This window comes from Meles meles, chromosome 2, assembly GCF_922984935.1.
Source record: "Meles meles chromosome 2, mMelMel3.1 paternal haplotype, whole genome shotgun sequence".
NCBI classification, from domain to species: Eukaryota; Metazoa; Chordata; class Mammalia; order Carnivora; family Mustelidae; genus Meles; species Meles meles.
Window position 1 is genome coordinate 90343615 of NC_060067.1, and position 17625 is coordinate 90361239.

The following is a 17625-nucleotide window of genomic DNA, read 5'->3' on the forward strand; positions in this document are numbered from 1 at the left end:
GTTAATTGTTTTCTACTAGTCTTGTAGCTCTTTTTCTGTCTTTTCCTCTCTTGCTATGTTCCTTTATGATTTGTTGACTTTGGGTATTGTTATACTTTGATACCTTTTTCTTTTATTTTGTGTAACTTGTATAGTTTTTTTTTCATGTGTGTGGTTATCTTGGGGCTTACATAAAATATTTTTAGTTTAACACTTTATTTTAAGCTGGGAACAATTTTAATTGCATTAGAAAAGTATAATTTCCTTCTCTGAGTTTATGTTATCACAATTTACATCTTTTCATATTGTATATTTTAATATATTTTTAATTTGGTTATTTTTAATAAGTATTTTTAATACTTTTTGACTTCTGTTATACTAGAATTAAAAGTGATTTACCCACTACCATTACTCTCATGCTATCATATTTATGTTTTTGTTCTTTCATTTCAACTTAAACTCTCTTTAGCATTCCTTGTAAAGTAGTTCTACTGGTTTTTGTTTGGGAAAGTCTTTAACTCTCCTTCACTTTTGCTGACTACAGCATTCTCATTTTGCAGTTTTTTCTTTTAGTACTTTGAAAATATCATCCCGTTTCCCTCTGGCCTGCAAGGTTTCTGCTGAATATCCAATGATAGTCTTATGGGGAGAGGGTTCTCTTTTAGGGAACAAGTCTCTTTTCTCTTGCTGCTTTCAAAAATTTCTCTTTGTCTGACATTTGACAGTTTGATTGTAATACCTTAGTGTGGATTTATTTCATGTGCTATTTGGTGTTCTTTGAGATTCTTGGATCTGGATGTCCATTTTCTTCCCCAGATTTAGAAATTTTTCAACTATTATTTCTTTGGATAAGCTTTCTGGTCCTTTCTCTCCCTCCTCCTTCTGACAATCCCCCAGTGTACATATTGATATGCATGATGGAATCTTATAAGTCTCTTATACTTCACTTTTTTCATTCTTTTTCTTTTGTTTTCCTAATTGAATATTTCCAGTTGCCCATCTTTGAGATTTCAATTTCTTTTTTTTTTTCTGCTTGATCTACTCTGATGTTGAACCCCTTTAGTGAATTTTTCAGTTTCATTATTTTGCTCTTCAACTCCATGATTTGTTTAGTACTTCTTAATGTTTTTTACCCCTCTGTGGAAATTCCCATTTAGGTCATCTATTATTCTCTTGACCTTAGTGAAAAGCTCCCCCTCCCCCCATACATGGTTTTATTATTTACATGATACAATATAGCATCAATGCTGAATAGCATGGTTATGTGCAACACATAAATATAAACTATCTGTACACATCTGCAGATCTAACTCAGAACTAAGGTACATAAAATTGAAAGCAAAACTGAATGCTTTAAAGTGAACATCCTTATGACAGCAATTTTAAATTTTCTGCTGAGTAAGTCATATAACTTCATTGCACTAGAGTAAATTTCTGGAGATCTGTTCCTTTGTTTGGAGCATCTTTACTTAATTCATTGTTGTCCTTGATCCTCTGGTTTGTGAAAGACTGAAGCCAGCCCTGTGAGGTGCCTCCCCTGAGTGTATGAACTAACTTTTTCCCTCCTCTGAGAGAAGTTAGAACAAAGGAGATCTCTTCTGATCATATGGTACTGCACCAGGGTCAGCAACTCTGAACAGAGAATTTTCTGAATCTCCCTACTGGCTTCATTTTGGTTTTGTGTTTGCCTGTGGTGCAGGAAAATTTCAGTTAGTTTCTGAATTTCTCACAAAGAAAATGTGCCCATAAATTGTTGTTAACTTGGTGTGTTAGCAGAGGAAGGAAGGTCCAGTCCAGGTCTTCTTACTCTGCCATCTTGCTGACATTATTCCTTTGCCAGCCATTCTTTATTACATCACCATATATTATTTTCTTTATAGTTATTTTCACCCTCTGAAATTAACCTACTCATACTTGAATATATTTGGTTACTTTGTTCTTCTTCACTATAAAATTATAAGCTCTACAAGAGCAGGGACCTAAGCTGTTGACCTTTATGTTTCAATTGTCTTAAGCTATGCTTAGTACATAATAAAACTTCAATAAATATGTATCTGGTAAATTAATTTATTAATCAGTGTTAGGTTGTAATTGTGTCTCTGCATCCTAAAATCAAAGTTATTTTCCATGCCCTTGATAGAGACAGAGCAGTCTAATACATGGAATGATGGTGGACATTAGGTACTGCTCATTATTTTTCAAGCATATTCAGTGTAACTTGTGATTTGTCTCATATGAGATTAAGTTTAAAGTTCTTCCTTCCCTATTTCAAAGGAATGATGTCACTGTGAAATAAAATCATTTTTGCAAACCTCTTAGACAAAATTCACTGTAAACCAGACACTACGTAAGTACTTTCAGTCTGCTTTAGTCATGATTAGTTGGAAAATGTTTTATGGCCTAATAAATTGTCTTAGGGAGCATGGGTTACAGTTACTGAGTTATTTTGTATAAAATAAATTCAGTTAATAGGTATAAATATTATGTATATCAATATATTATGTCAAGTACCTAATATTCCTCCCAAATCTTTCTAGATCATTACCAAATGCTTTAGGCAACATAGTCTTTTTACCATATAGTTGGGAATATTGCAATAAAAAATAAAATCTTTTGTTTAGGTATTACCCACAAATTATTTTAAAAGCTTCCTCTTAATTTTAAAAGAAAACATACTGCTTCTGCTCATTATTGAACTACGAATATACTATCTATAAATCTATTAGCTGGCCTATATGTCACTGTGCTAAATATTTTAGATATTTTTATGTTTGATAACTATGAAATAGGTGATATTATTCTCATTTTACATAAGAGACACTTGAGGTTCAGACTAGTAAGTAAGCATAGCAGAGTTGGCTTTTAAACCCAGGTTAGTATGACTCCATTGATCAGAGAACACAAAACCAAATGTTGGCAGGAGTTAGGCAGAGAATATGAATATGTGAGGCATCTGTGTATTATATAAATGTGTATTATATAAATAGGCTCTTTAGCTAAATCAGAGGGCAAAATCCACTGTTAAAAGGCATTCCAAATTAAATCAAACAACAACAAAACCCCAGATGCAACACAACATTACGGAACACAGGCCACTACCCTGAATCCTAGAAACTCTATGAGGTCAGAGTACTTTTACTCAGAATTGTATTCAGCAGGTGCTTCACAGGTGCTCAATATTCAGAACCTACCCTCTCTACTACATTCTATTGTGTATTAAACTTTGAGAAAATTTGGGGCACCTGGGTGGCTCAATGGGTTAAGCCTCTGCCCTTGGCTCAGATCATGGTCTCAGGGTCCTGGAATGGAGCCCCGCATCAAGCTCTCTGCTTGGCAGGGAGCCTGATTCCCTCGTCTCTCTGCCTGCCTCTCTGCCTACTTGTGATCTCTCTCTCCGTCAAATAAATAAATAAAATCTTAAAAAAAAAAGTTTCAGAAAAGTTAAATATTTTATTGCTTCAGTCTGTGACAAATACTTTTGCTACTAATGTGAGAGAGAAATTGCCTATCATTATGTACTTACGTGAATTCCAGCTATTTGTGAGAAAACAAAGTAATCCTAAAAACTTCAGGTTTCAGTAAAGACAGTAGTCAACTGTACTATAATTTAACAGTAGTTACAGAAAGAAAATACCTTCAGGCAGTGATGGAAGATTGTATTTGTTGTCAGAGGAACATTTTGGCCTTTTCCTTTTTAAAAAGCAACATCACTAAAATAACTTACTAATTTATACAAAGAAATCAAATATTATTATTGAGAGCAAACTCAATTTAAATTGATTTATGCCCCTTGCCAAAAGATCCAATTTAATAAATTTTAATCATAAAAAGTGTTATTGGTCTTTAGCAGTATTGAATATTCTTTACAACTTATTATTGTATGCCTCATTTTTAGAGGCTATATAATTTAAAAGCCATGTTTAAATTTTTCAAATAAGTTTTGCTGCTTTAGCAGTGAGTTATATATGAAGCAACTACAATATGACTATCTTATGCAGGTCAACATGTAAAATTTAAAATATACATTTAAAAAATAAAAATAAAATATACAATTAAAGAGCCAATGCAATTTTTGTTTTATCTTCATATTCATTAGTAGATTCAGAAAAAAATATATGAATTTTATAATTCCACAATTAAATTTCAAATTCAAATGTATAACTCCAAGATAAGAAAAGTTTTTACAAAAGCAAGAGAATAGATTGTCGCAAGGTGTATTATTGTTTTAGTTTACTTTAATGAGTTCAGACTCTTAAGTGACTTCTTCTAGAGTACTTTAAATCATAATAAGTGTATTTGTCACTCTTGAATGACCCACCTTTAGCCCTGAAATGTATTCTAAGTGATATTGGAGTAGGATGATAATGTAAAGGTTAGTTATATTTTATTTACCCTAAAGAACTTGCTCTGGCATTGAGTTCTAAGGATGTTAGCTAGAAAAAATAATTTGGAAATAGAGGTTCATATAAACATTTTAAGGTGTATGTGACTAAATTATCTCTAATATTGTATAATTATGTATTTCAGTATTTTTTCATAGCACTTTCTTAGAATTTATATCTCAAATTTTAAAATATATGCCTTTAATTCAAAATGCCTAAATGTTACACTTGCAATTTAAAAGTTTTAATAATTGCTTGTGGTTAAAACTGGCAGTTGAAGCTCATGACTAACCCAATCCTTTTCCCCACACTCTGCAAGAAAGGAGAAAATCACAATAAATCTGGGATGTTAAAAAGCAGGTATACAAATAATAAGTGATTCAGCAGACCCAATAAACTCAAAACACATTAGTAATGGGGATAACTGAAAACCAGTCCAAGGTACACTGCAGAATCCTCAAAAGGCCTAGGAAAGCAATGTCAGGTACCTCTGAAACTAGAGATTGTCCATGGTCTGAAATCAAGAAGCCTGAATGGGAAGCTGGTTGAGTCTCAGGGTGGACATATTTTCACCTATTTTTCTGGACTTTCAGTGGAGACTTTAACCCTGGTAATTTATGTGTTTCAGTTCTGGAAGGAGTCTTCTTAAGTTATTTTGTTAATAATTGTACCCATTGTTTTAACCCTGGTAATTTATGTGTTTCAGTTCTGGAAGGATTCTTCTTAAGTTATTTTGTTAATAATTGTACCGATTGTTTTTCTCTTCTCTCTTCCTGGAATCCTTAGATTCTTCACCCACTATACACTGCTGGGTATCTGCCCTTGACCACCTACTCTGACAGAAGTCTGGTGTTCTATTCTTGGGAGAGTATCAAAAGAGAGGGGCTCTACATGGAGCGAATGAGTATCATTTACAAAAAGGAAGGATTAATTGACATTTTAAATAATCAATGCTGAATACAAAAATATTGCTCTACTTCCAGAACAATGGGAGTCAGATTTTTACCCTCTGGGAAGGAGATTAAAAAATAAAAATTCTCTTAGGAATTTGGCCAGCCCAGGATAATATTTAGTAATATTAACATTGGAGTTTTTCTCCCCTAAGGCCTCCCCTACCCCAAATTACTTTACAGTAATACTCCAAATCTACAAATACTACCTGTGTGTTTAGAGATTCCAAGCAGCATTTTATGTTCTACTGTCAAGGAGAGGAAAACAAACAATAAACAGTTAGAAAGTATATTATAAAATGTGCAGTCTCTCTAAAATTTAAGTCAGATCACATGACTTCTCTGCCCTGAGGCTTCCAAAGGCTTCCAATTTCACATAGGGTAAAAGTTCATTTTGTTACAGTCTCCAACCCCCTTTGCTTCTTCGAAATCCTCAAAATACTTGCAGCTTATGTCATGCTAGGCACCATGGCCTTTTTGCAGTTCCTTGAACACACCATGATTGTAGACATGCTTCCACCTTAAAGTACTGTTCTAGCTATTTCTTCAGTCAATATAATTTTGTCCCAAATTACTTCTTGGCCAAATCCTCACCTCTTTCAGGTTGTTACTCAAATTTTGTCTTCTCAATGAGGCCAGCATGAACCACAGAGAAAGGAATTAAGGATGAGTTCTAAGTTTTGTAGGATGGGATTGCTTTCAGCTGCATTTGGAGATTCTGGGGGTGGGAAGCTGAGGTTAGAAATTTATCTTTGTGGCCAACAGACACATGAAAAAGTGCTCCACGTCACTCGGCATCAGGGAAATACAAATCAAAACCACGATGAGATATCACCTCACACCAGTCAGAATGGCTAAAATTAACAAGTCAGGAAATGACAGATGCTGGCGAGGATGCAGAGAAAGGGGAACCCTCCTCCACTGTTGATGGGAATGCAAGCTGGTGCAACCACTGTGGAAAACAGCATGGAGGTTCCTCAAAATGTTGAAAATAGAACTACCCTATGACCCAGCAATTGCACTACTGGGTATTTACCCTAAAGATACAAACGCAGTGATCCGAAGGGGCACATGTACCTGAATGTTTATAGCAGCAATGTCTACAATAGCCAAACTATGGAAAGAACCTAGATGTCCATCAACAGATGAATGGATAAAGAAGAGGTGGTATATATACACAATGGAATACTATGCAGCCATCAAAAGAAATGAAATCTTGCCATTTGCGACGACGTGGATGGAACTAGAGGGTATCATGCTTAGTGAAATAAGTCATTCGGAGAAAGACAACTATCATATGATCTCCCTGATATGAGGACATGGAGAAGCAACATGGGGGGTTAGGGGGATAGGAGAAGAATAAATGAAACAAGATGGGATTGGGAGGGAGACAAACCATAAATGACTCTTAATCTCACAAAACAAACTGGGGGTTTCTGGGGGGAGGTGGGGTTGGGAGAGGGGAGGGGGTTATGGACATTGGGGAGGGTATGTGCTATGGTGAGTCCTGTGAAGTGTGTAAACCTGGTGATTCACAGACCTGTACCCCTGGGGATAAAAATACATTATATGTTTATTAAAAAAAAATTGGAAGGGGAGGCAAACCATAAGAGACTATGGACTCTGAAAAACAACCTGAGGGTTTTGAAGGGTCGGGGGTGGGAGGTTAGGGGAACAGGTGATGGGTAATAGGGAGGGCACGTATTGCATGGAGCACTGGGTGTTGTGCAAAAACAATGAATACTGTTACACTGAAAAAAAAATAAAAAAAAAATTTATCTTTGACATTGAGTTTCAGATATCCACTAGAGGTGTAAGTCACATTTCCAAGAGGGATATGAGTCAGAAATTTGTGAGAGAGACCTGGTGATGAATTTATTGAGGGTTGTCATCACTAGTACCCCCATTGTCATTGTATTATCTTTTTAAAATTTTTAATTGTATTATCTTTTTAAGCTGAAGACAAAGGTCAGATGATCCTGACTCCACTTTTAATCTGTACTAGGTATATCCTGAGCAGTGTGGATATCATTTCTTTTTTTAAAATCTTTTTTTAATTGAAGAATAGTTGACATACAGTGTTATATTAGTTTCAAGTGTACAACAGATTCAAAAATTCAATACCTTATTCAGTGCTCACCATTAGTTATCATCTGTCCTCATACAATGTTATTGCAATATTATTGATTATATTCCCTATGCTGTACTTTTCATCTCTGCATTTCATTCATTTTATAACTGGAATTTTGTACCTCTTAATCCCCTTCATCTATTTCACCAATACCCCCATCGTTTAGATGTCATTTTTTTCTAGTATCCCTCTCATGTCTTACAGCCTGGGTCAGTTGACAAGAGGACATTAATTTCATCCAACAGAATTGTCCTGTCCTGACCTTCTGTAGGCTGGTGGTAGGTATGGTGCACCAGGAAGAAGAAATATAGAGCCATCTACTCTTTTCCACCATCTTTATGCCAGATGTCTAATTTCTAGTTCTCCTTATAAACCTGCCCGATAACCCAACTGCAAAAGCCTAAGGATTCCCAGGACTCACTCTTAATCTTGTCCATTGCATTACTCAGGACTGATAAACTCTTAGTAAAACTGAAAAATATGTTAATTAAGGTATAACTGACATACAACATTAATTTCAGGTGTACAACATAATGAGTCAATATTTGTATATAATGCAAAATGATTACCAAATAGTCTAGTTAACATCCGTCATCATACATAATTATGGAATTTTTCCTTGTGATAAAGACTTTTAAAATCCACTGTCTTTGCAACTTTTAAATATGCAAAAATCCAGTAAAGCTAAAATTTGATTATAACTCAGACACAGTTCCACTTATCTATCTCCTAGGAGCTTTCATCTGATGGTGGCTGTATTGTCCTTTTTTTTACACAGCTGGGTTCGTCCTTGTTACTTTAAAAAAAAAAAAACAAGCAATATATTTTTTAGAGATTTTTACATTGTTAGTAAAAACCATAAGCAAAGGCAAGGAAATGATTAAGATAAAATCATGTCAGTGGTTATTTCCTGCAGGTGAGAGGAGTATACATTTAAGAGGTATATAGGGAGCTTCTAAGGTATTAGTAATATCCTATTTCTTTACTTGGATCATAGTCGTATGGGTTTTTATTTTAATATTCTTTAACTGTGCATAAATATTTTTACCATCATCTTTATGTGTGATATATTTCCTAATAAAAATTAAGTTAAAATAGCTGAAAAAAAGAAAGAAAGAAAGAAAGAAAGAAAAATATAAAAAGGAGCAAATTCCTAACAAACTGAAGGGTAAAGGGGGATTTCTATTGTGAATTTTTATAGTCAATTCTCCTGTGGATATAAGAACTGCTCTTCCTGATGGAATTCTAGTAAACGTTACTAAGTTAGTGTGAGTAGATAGAGCAGGAGGAACGAGTAGAGAAGAAAACATGGGTGGTAGATTGACAAAGTCCATGCCTGCTTCTCCCTGGAGTGTGTAGAGTGACTGGTAGGGTGGAAGGAAAACTGATTTCTAAGGAAATTGAAAACTTTGCATGCTGGGGTCTAGGGCTCTTGGTGTAGACATTAGCATCTCAGAACAATAGCATTCTCTATATTTTGGCATTTTGGGGTGGGTGGGAAAAGTGAATCACTTAAACACTGTTGTATAGCAAACTTGAAAAAGGATAGACAATTTAGGAAAGAGCACAAGAGACATGGAAAACAGTGTGATGGTCAACATTTACAAACAGATCTCCTTAAGAAGAGGAGAGAGAAGATGGGACAGAATAATGTTTAAGAGAACCTGGCCTAGAATTTTCCACATAAATGAAATATCAAACCACAGTTGCAAGAAGTTCTACGAATCCCAAGTAGGATACATTTTTGTAGGGAAGTACATCGCAGTCTAACTTTAGAAAGCAAAGAGGAAATCTCTGAAGTCAAAGGGAGAAGAAAAAATATCTTCAAAGGAAAAAAAAAAAACAACCTGTTAAGATGTCAGCTAAATTTTAAACAGAGACAATGAAGCTAGAAAATGATAAGTTATCATCTTTAACATGCTGAAAATAACTGCAACTTAGAAATCTATTCCTGGTGAAAATCTCTTTCAAAAATGAAGTATAGAGTCCTTGGGAGGCTCAGTAGGTTAAGTGTCTGCCTTTGGCTCAGGTCATGATCCCAGGGTCCTGGGATTGAGCCTTGCATAAGTCTCCCTGCTTACTTGGGAGTCTGCTTCTGTCTCTGCCCCTCCCCTCTGCTCATGCTCTCTCTCTCTCAGATAAATAAAATATTAAAAAAAAAGTAGTCACCTCTGGAAACTGAGACTACTATATAGGTCATAGCATAACAAACTTTTACTTTTTGTCTTATGGTCTTATCTACTACATTTCACTATGTACATGCAATATTGTGAGAATATGTTTTTAAGCAACATTTTTATATTAGAACATTATATACTTTACCTACTTTACTTAAAAACATTTTAAACATTTAGTTATATTTAGAGTTAGAGTTCTTTGTCTTTGTTGTACTAGTGAATTTCTGATTCTTTGAGACAGTTTAAACATTTTTTTCCACTTTATTTATTTTTTATTTTATTCTTTCAGTGTTTCAAGTTTCATGGTTTATGCACCACATCAGGTGCTCCATGCAATACATGCCTTCCTTAATACCCACCACCAGGCTCACCCATCCTCCATCCCCCTCCCTCCAAAACCCTCAGTTTGTTTCATAAGAGGCCACAGTCCACATGTTTCATCTCCCCCTCCGATTTCCCCCAATTCACTTTTCTTTTCCTTCTCCTAATGTCCTCCATGTTATTCCTTATGCTCCACAAGTAAGTGAAACCATATGATAATTGACTTTCTCTGCTTGACTTATTTCACTTAGCATAATCTCCTCCAGTCCCATCCATGTTGATGCAAAAGTTGAGTATTCTTCCTTTCTGATGCCTATGTAATATTCCATTGTATATATAGGCCACATCTTCTTTATCCATTAGTCTGTTGAAGGGCATCATGGCTCTTTCCACAGTTTGGCGATTGTGGGCATTGCTGCTATGAACACTGGGGTACATATGGCCTTTCTTTTCACTACATCTATATCTTTGGGGTAAATACCCAGTAGTGCAATTGCAGGGTCATAGGGTAACTCTATTTTTAATTTCTTGAGGAATCTCCACAATGTTTTCCAAAGTGGTTGCATCAGCCTGCATTCCCACCAACAGTGTAAGAGGGTTCCCCTTTCTCCCTATCCTCTCCAACACTTGTTGTTTCCTGTCTTGTTAATTTTGGCCATTCTAACTGGTGTAAGGTGGTATCTCAATGTGGTTTTGATTTGAGTTTCCCTGATGGCTAATGATGATGAACATTTTTTCATGTGCCTTTTAGCCATTTGTATGTCTTCTTTGGAGAAGTGTCTGTTCATGTTTTCTGCCCATTTTTTTGACATGGTTATCTGTGTTTTTTTTTTGGGGTGTTGAGTTTGAGGAGTTCTTTATAGATCTTAGATATCAGCCCTTTGTCTGTAGTGTTATTTGCAAATATCTTCTTCCACTCTTTGGGTTGCCTATTTGTTTTGTTGACTGTTTCCTTTGCTGTGCAGAAGCTTTTGATCTTGATGAAATGCCAAAAGTTCATTTTTGTTTTGTTTTTTTCCCTTTGCCTTTGGAGACATGTCTTGAAAGAAGTTTCTGTGGCTGATGTCGAAGAGGTTACTGCCTATGTTCTCCTCCAGGACTCTGATAGATTCCATTTCTTTGAAACAGTCTTCACTCTTCTGGCCAAACTTCATTGCTTTAATCTCTGAGTTGTTATAGTGCTTTGCAGTTACTGTACATCTCTTAAAGTGGCTGTGGTGTCTTTTCTTACTTCTAGTTTGCAGGCAGAGATTATTTTCTCATCCTGTTACCTCAGCACCTAGCAAAACTCTGATACTTTTTGGTTATTAATCACTAAATGTTGAAAAGACAGGAGGGTACAGATCCTTTACCTCTTTGGTTGGGTTTATTCCTAGGTATGGTCTTTGGTGCAATTGTAGATGGAATCAATTCCATAATTTCTCTTTCTTCAGTCACTCTGTTGGTGTATAGAAATGCAACTGATTTCTGTGCATTGATTTTATATCTGCCACATTGCTGAATTGCTGTAGGAGTTCTAACAATTTTGAGGTGAAGTCCTTTGGATTTTCCACATAAAGTATTGTGTCATCTGCAAGAAGTGAGGGTTTGACTTCTTTGCCACAGAACACTTATGAAAGAAATTGAGCACGACACAAAAAGATGGAAAACCATTCTGTGCTCATGGATTGGGAGAATAAACATTGTTAAAATGTCTATGCTACCCAGAGCAATCTACACATTCAATGTAATCCCTATCAAAATACAATCGACATTTTTCAGAGCTGAAACAAACAATCCTAAAATTTGTATAGAACAAGAAAAGACCCTAAATAGCAAGAGGAATGTTGAAAAAGAAAACCAAAGCTAGGGCATCGCAATGCCTGACTTCAAGCTATATTACAAAGCTGTGATCATCAAGACAGTATGGTATTGGCATAAAAACAGACACATAGATCAGTGGAACAGAATAGGGAGCCCATAAATGGACCCTCACTCTATGGTCAACTAATTTTTGACAAAGCAGGAAAGAATATTCAATGGAAAAAAGACAGTTTATAGCAGTGATGTCCATCAACAGATGAATGGATAAATAAGATGTGGTGTATAGATCTATAATGGAATATTATGCAGCCATCAAAAATGAAATCTTGTCATTTACAATGATATGGATGGAACTGGAGGGTATTATGCTAAGTGATATAAGTCAGAGAATGACAATTATCTATGATCTCACTGATAGGAGGAATTTGAGAAACAAAACAGAGGACCATAGGGGAAGGGAAGGAAAAATGAAACAAGATGAAACCGGAGAGGGAGACAAACCATGAGACTCTTAATCATAGGAAACAAGCTGAGGACTGCTGGAGTGGAGGGGGGTGGGAGGGATGTGTGGGTGGGGGATGGACATTGGAGAGGGTATGTTCACAGTGAACACTGTGAATTGTATAAGACTGATGAGTCACAGACCTGTACCCCTGAAACAAATAATACATATATGTTAATAAAAAATCAGTTAATTAAAAAAATTGTTTTTATCCATTGGATATTCTTTCCTGCTTTGCTGAAAATTAGTTGACCATAGAGCTGAGGGTTGATTTCTGGGTTCTCTATTCTGTTCCACTGATCTATCTGTCTGTTTTTGTCCTACTACCATACTGCTTTGATGATTACAACTTTGTAATAGAGCTTGGAGTCTGGAATTGTGATGACACCAGCTTTAGTTTTCTTTTTCAACATTCCTCTATCTGGGGTCTTTTCTGGTTCCATACAAATTTTAGGATTATTTGTTCCAGCTCTGTGAAAAATGCCAATGTTATTTTGATAAGGATTGCATTGAAATGTGTAGATTGCTCTGGGCAACACAGACATTTTAACAATATTTGTCCTTTCAATCCATGAACATGTAATGTTTTATGATTTCTTTTGTTTTCCTCAATTTCTTTCATGAGTGTTCTATAGTTTTCAGAGCACAGATCCTTTGCCTCTTTGGTTCAGTTTATTCCTAGGTATCTTATGGTTTGGGGAGCAATTGTAAATGGGATTGACTCCTTATCTTACTTTTGCCTCATTGTTAGTGTATAGAAATGCAACTGATTTCTGTGAACTGATTTTATATCCTGTTGCTTTGCTGAATTCCTGTATGAGTTCTAGCAATTTTGGGATGGAGTCTTTTGGGTTTTCTACATAAAGTATCATGTCATCTGTGAAGAGTGAGAGTTTGACTTCTTCTTTGCCAATTTGGATACCTTTTTTTTTTAATTTTTTTTTTTAATTTGGATACCTTTTATTTCTTTTGTTTTCTGGTTGCTGAGGCTAGGACTTCTAGAACTGTGTTGAACACAGTGGTGAGAGTGGACATCCCTGATGTGTTCATGACCTTAGGGGGAAAGCTCTTAGTTTTTCCCCATTGGGAATGATATTCACTGTAGGCTTTTCATATATAGGTATGTTCCCTCTGTCCCTACACTGTGAATAGAATCAAGAAAGGAATCTGCCGAAAATTTTTAATTGAAATATAGTTGATATTTTAATAGTTTAAAATTTTATATAATAGTTTATATACTTTTTGTAATTATTTAAAAATAGTTTAAAATTTTAATTGAAGTATGGTTGATATTAATTGCAAATATACATAATTTGATAATTCTATACATGATGTAATGCTCACAACAATAAGTATTCTTATTCTCTATCATCATATACTTTTTAAAAGATATTAGCTATATTCTCTATGCTGTACTTTTTATCACTGTGACTTTTTTAATAACTGAAAATCTGTACTTCTTAATGTCCATCTATTGTGTTTATAACCCCATGCTTCTCAGGCAACCACATTTTTATTTTTGTCTGTGCAAATGAATTTGGTTCTGGTTTTTGTTGATTTTTTTTGTTCATTTGTTTTATTTTTTAGATTTTACGTATATGTCATATTGATCATTCTCTGTTTCATTTATTTCATTTAGCATAATACCCTCTAGTTTCATGCAGGTTGTTGTGAGTGGCAAGATTTCATACTTTTTTATGGCTAAATAATATTCCATTGTGTATTCATACCACAATTCTTTACCCATTCATTTACCAATGGACACTTGGGTTGTTTATATGTCTTGGCTATTGTAAATAATGCTGCAGTAAGCACAGGGGTTTATGTATCTTTTCAAATTAGTGTTTTTCTTTCTTAGGATAAATACCCAGAAGTCAAATCACTGGATTGTTTGTTTCTTCTTTTTTCAGTTTTTTGAGGAACTTTCATGCCATAATCCAGAGTGGCTGTACCAACTTTCAGCCCCACCAATAGTGCACAAGGGTTTGATTCAGTCCATATCCTCACCAACACTTACTATTCTTTGTCTTTTTGACACAAGCCATTCTGGCTGGTGTGAGGTCTCATTGTAGTTTTGTTTGCATTTCTCTAATTATTGGTGATATTGAACATCTTCTTATGTGTCTGTCGGACATTTGTGTGTCTCATTGGAAAAAAATTGTCTTCAGAAAAATATTCAGGTTTTTTGCCCATTTTTAAATTGTGTGTGTGTGTGTGTGTGTGTGTGTGTTGAACTGTATAAATTCTTTATGTATTTTGGATACTAGCCACTTATCAGATACACCATTAGCAAATATTTTCTTCAATTCACTAGGTTTTATTTTCATTTTGTTTGATGGTTTCTTTTGCTGTACAAAAGCTTTTTAGTTTGATAGAGTTCCAATTGTTTATTGTTACTTTAACTTCCCTTATCTGATGAGACCTATCTTGAAAAATATGGCTAAGGTTAATGTTGAAGGCATTATTGCTCATGTTTTCTTCTAGAAATTTTATTGTTTCGGGTCTTACAGTTAGATGTTTAATCCATTTTGAATTTATGTTTGTGCATGGTATAAGTGGCCAGTTCCGTTCTTTTGCATGGAGCTATCCAGTCTTCCCAACACCATTTATTAAAGAGACTGTCTTTTCTGCATGGTATACTTTTGCTTCCTTTGTCATAGATTAACTGACCATATACGTGAATTTATTTCTGAGCTCTTTCCACTGTTCCATTGATATATGTGTCTATTTTTCTGCCAGCACCATACTGTTTTATTATATTTTTGTACTATAGTTTGAAATCTGTCATTGTGACACCTCCAGTTTTGTTCCTCTTTTTCAAGATTGCTTTGGCTATTTGGGGTTTTTATGGTTACATATACATTTTGGTATTATTTGTTCTAGTGTTGTGAAAAATATTGATGTTTTCAGAGGAATTGTATTGAATATATATTGCTTTAGGTAGTACAGACATTTTAAAAGTATTTGTTCTTCCAGGACATGAGCGTGGAATATCTTTCCATTTGTTTGTGTCATTTTGAATTCTTTCATCAATATTTTATAGTTGTAGAGTACAGGTCTTTCACCTCCTTGGTTAAGTTTATTCCTAGGTATTAAATTAGTTTTGGTGCAATTGAAATGGCATGTTTTCTCAATTTCTCATTCTACAACTTCATTTTATTTGTTTATAGAAGTGAAAGATATTTCTGTATATTAATTTTATATCATGCTACTTTACTGAATTAATCATTTCTAGTAGTTTTTTTTGTTGACTCATTAAGTTTTTCTATATATAGTATCATGTCATCTGCAAATATATAAAGTTTAATTTTTACTTATCAATTTGGATGCATTTTATTTCTTTTTTTTTTTTGTTTAACTGCTGTGGCTAGGACTTCTAGTGCTATGTTGAATAAAAGTAATGAGAGTGGGCATTCTTGCCTTCTTCCTGATCTTAAGAGGGAAAATTTAGTTTTTCACCATTGAGTATTATGTTAGCTTGAGTATGTCATATGTGGCCTTCATTATGTTGAGTTATGTCTTCTCTATACCCACTTTGTTGAGAGATTCTATTATGAGTAGATGCTGAATTTTATCAAATGCTTTTTCTGCATCTAGAAGATAATCATAGTATCTTTACTTTTCATTTTGTTAATATGTTGTATTACATTGAAATTAAGTCCATCTGGTGTAATGTGTCATTCAAAGAGAATATTTCTTTATGATTTTATGCCTAGTGATCTAACCACGATGTAAGTGGAGTGTTAAATCCCCTACTATTATCATATTACACTCAATTTCTCCCTTCATGTATGTTAATATTTATTTATTTAGGTGCTTCTATGTTGGACGTATATTTACAATTGTTATATCATTTTGTTGGATTTATCCTTTTATCATGTAGTGCCCTTTTTTGTCTCTTGTAATGATCTCTGCATTTATGTTTATTTTGTCTGATATGAGTATTGAAACCCTACTTTATTTTCACTTCCATTTGCTTGGAATATCTTTTTCTATCCCTTCACTTTCTGTCTGTACGTGTCTTTAGACCTGAAGTGAGTCTCTTATAGGCAGCATGTAGATGAATCTTGTTTGTTTTATACATTCAGTAACCCTATGTATTTTGAATAGGAGCATTTAGTCCACTTACAGTTAAAGTAATTATTGATATTTTGCTGTTGTTTGATTGCTTTCAACTACTTTGTCTTCCAGATCACTGATCCATTCTTCTGCATGCTCCAATCTACTGTCAATTTCCTCTAGTGTACTTTTAAAATTTTAGTTGTATTTTTCAGCTCTGACTAGTTCTTTTTTTCTCCTTTGTGAAGTTTTCACTGAATTAATACCCACTCTTCTCTCAAGTCCAAGTGAGTATCTTCATGACTTTTACTTGGAATTCCTTGTCACATAGTTTGCTTATCTTTGTTTCATTAACCTTTTTTTTTTAATTTCTCGGTAGCCTTTATTATTTTTTAAAATTTCTCCTCAGTGTTCCAGAAGTCATTGTTTATGCACCACACCCAGTGCTCCATGCAATATTTGCCCTATATAATACCCACCACCAGGCCCACCCAACCTCCCACCTCCCTCCCCTCCAAAACCCTCAGATTGTTTCTCAGAGTTCACAGTCTCTCATGGTTCATCTCCCCCTCCAATTTCCTACAACTCCCTTCTCCTCTCCAACTCCCCATGTCTTCCATGTTATTCCTCATGCTCCACAAGTAAGCAAAACTGTATGAAAATTGACTCTCTCTGCTTGACTTATTTCACTCAGCATAATCTCTTCCAGTCCCATCCATGTTGATTCAAAAGTTGGGTATTCATCCTTTGTGATGGAGGCATAATACTCTACAGTATATATGGACCATATCTTCCTTATTCATTCGTCCATTGAAGGGCATCTTGATTCTTTCCACAGTTTGGCAACTGTGGCCATTGCTGCTATGAACATTGGGGTACAGATGGCCCTTCATTTCACTACATCTGTATCTTTGGGGTAAATACCCAGTAGTGCAATTACAGCATCATAGGGGAGCTCTATTTTTAATTTCTTGAGGAATCTCCACACTGTTTTCTAAAGGGGCTGTTCCAACTTGCATTCCCGACAGTGTAAGAGGGTTCCCCTTCTCCACATCCTCTCCAGCACTTGTTGTTTACTGTCTTGTTAATTTTGGCCATTCTAACTGGTGTAAGGTAGTATCTCAATGTGGGTTTGACTTGAATCTCCCTGATGGTCAGTGATGATGAAAATTTTTTCATGTATCTGTTAACCATTTGTATGTCTTCATTGGACAAGTGTCTGGTCATGTCTTCTACCTATTTTTTGACACAATTATCTGTTTTGTGTATGTTGAGTTTGAGGAGTTCTTCATAGATCCTGGATATCAGTCCTTTGTCTATA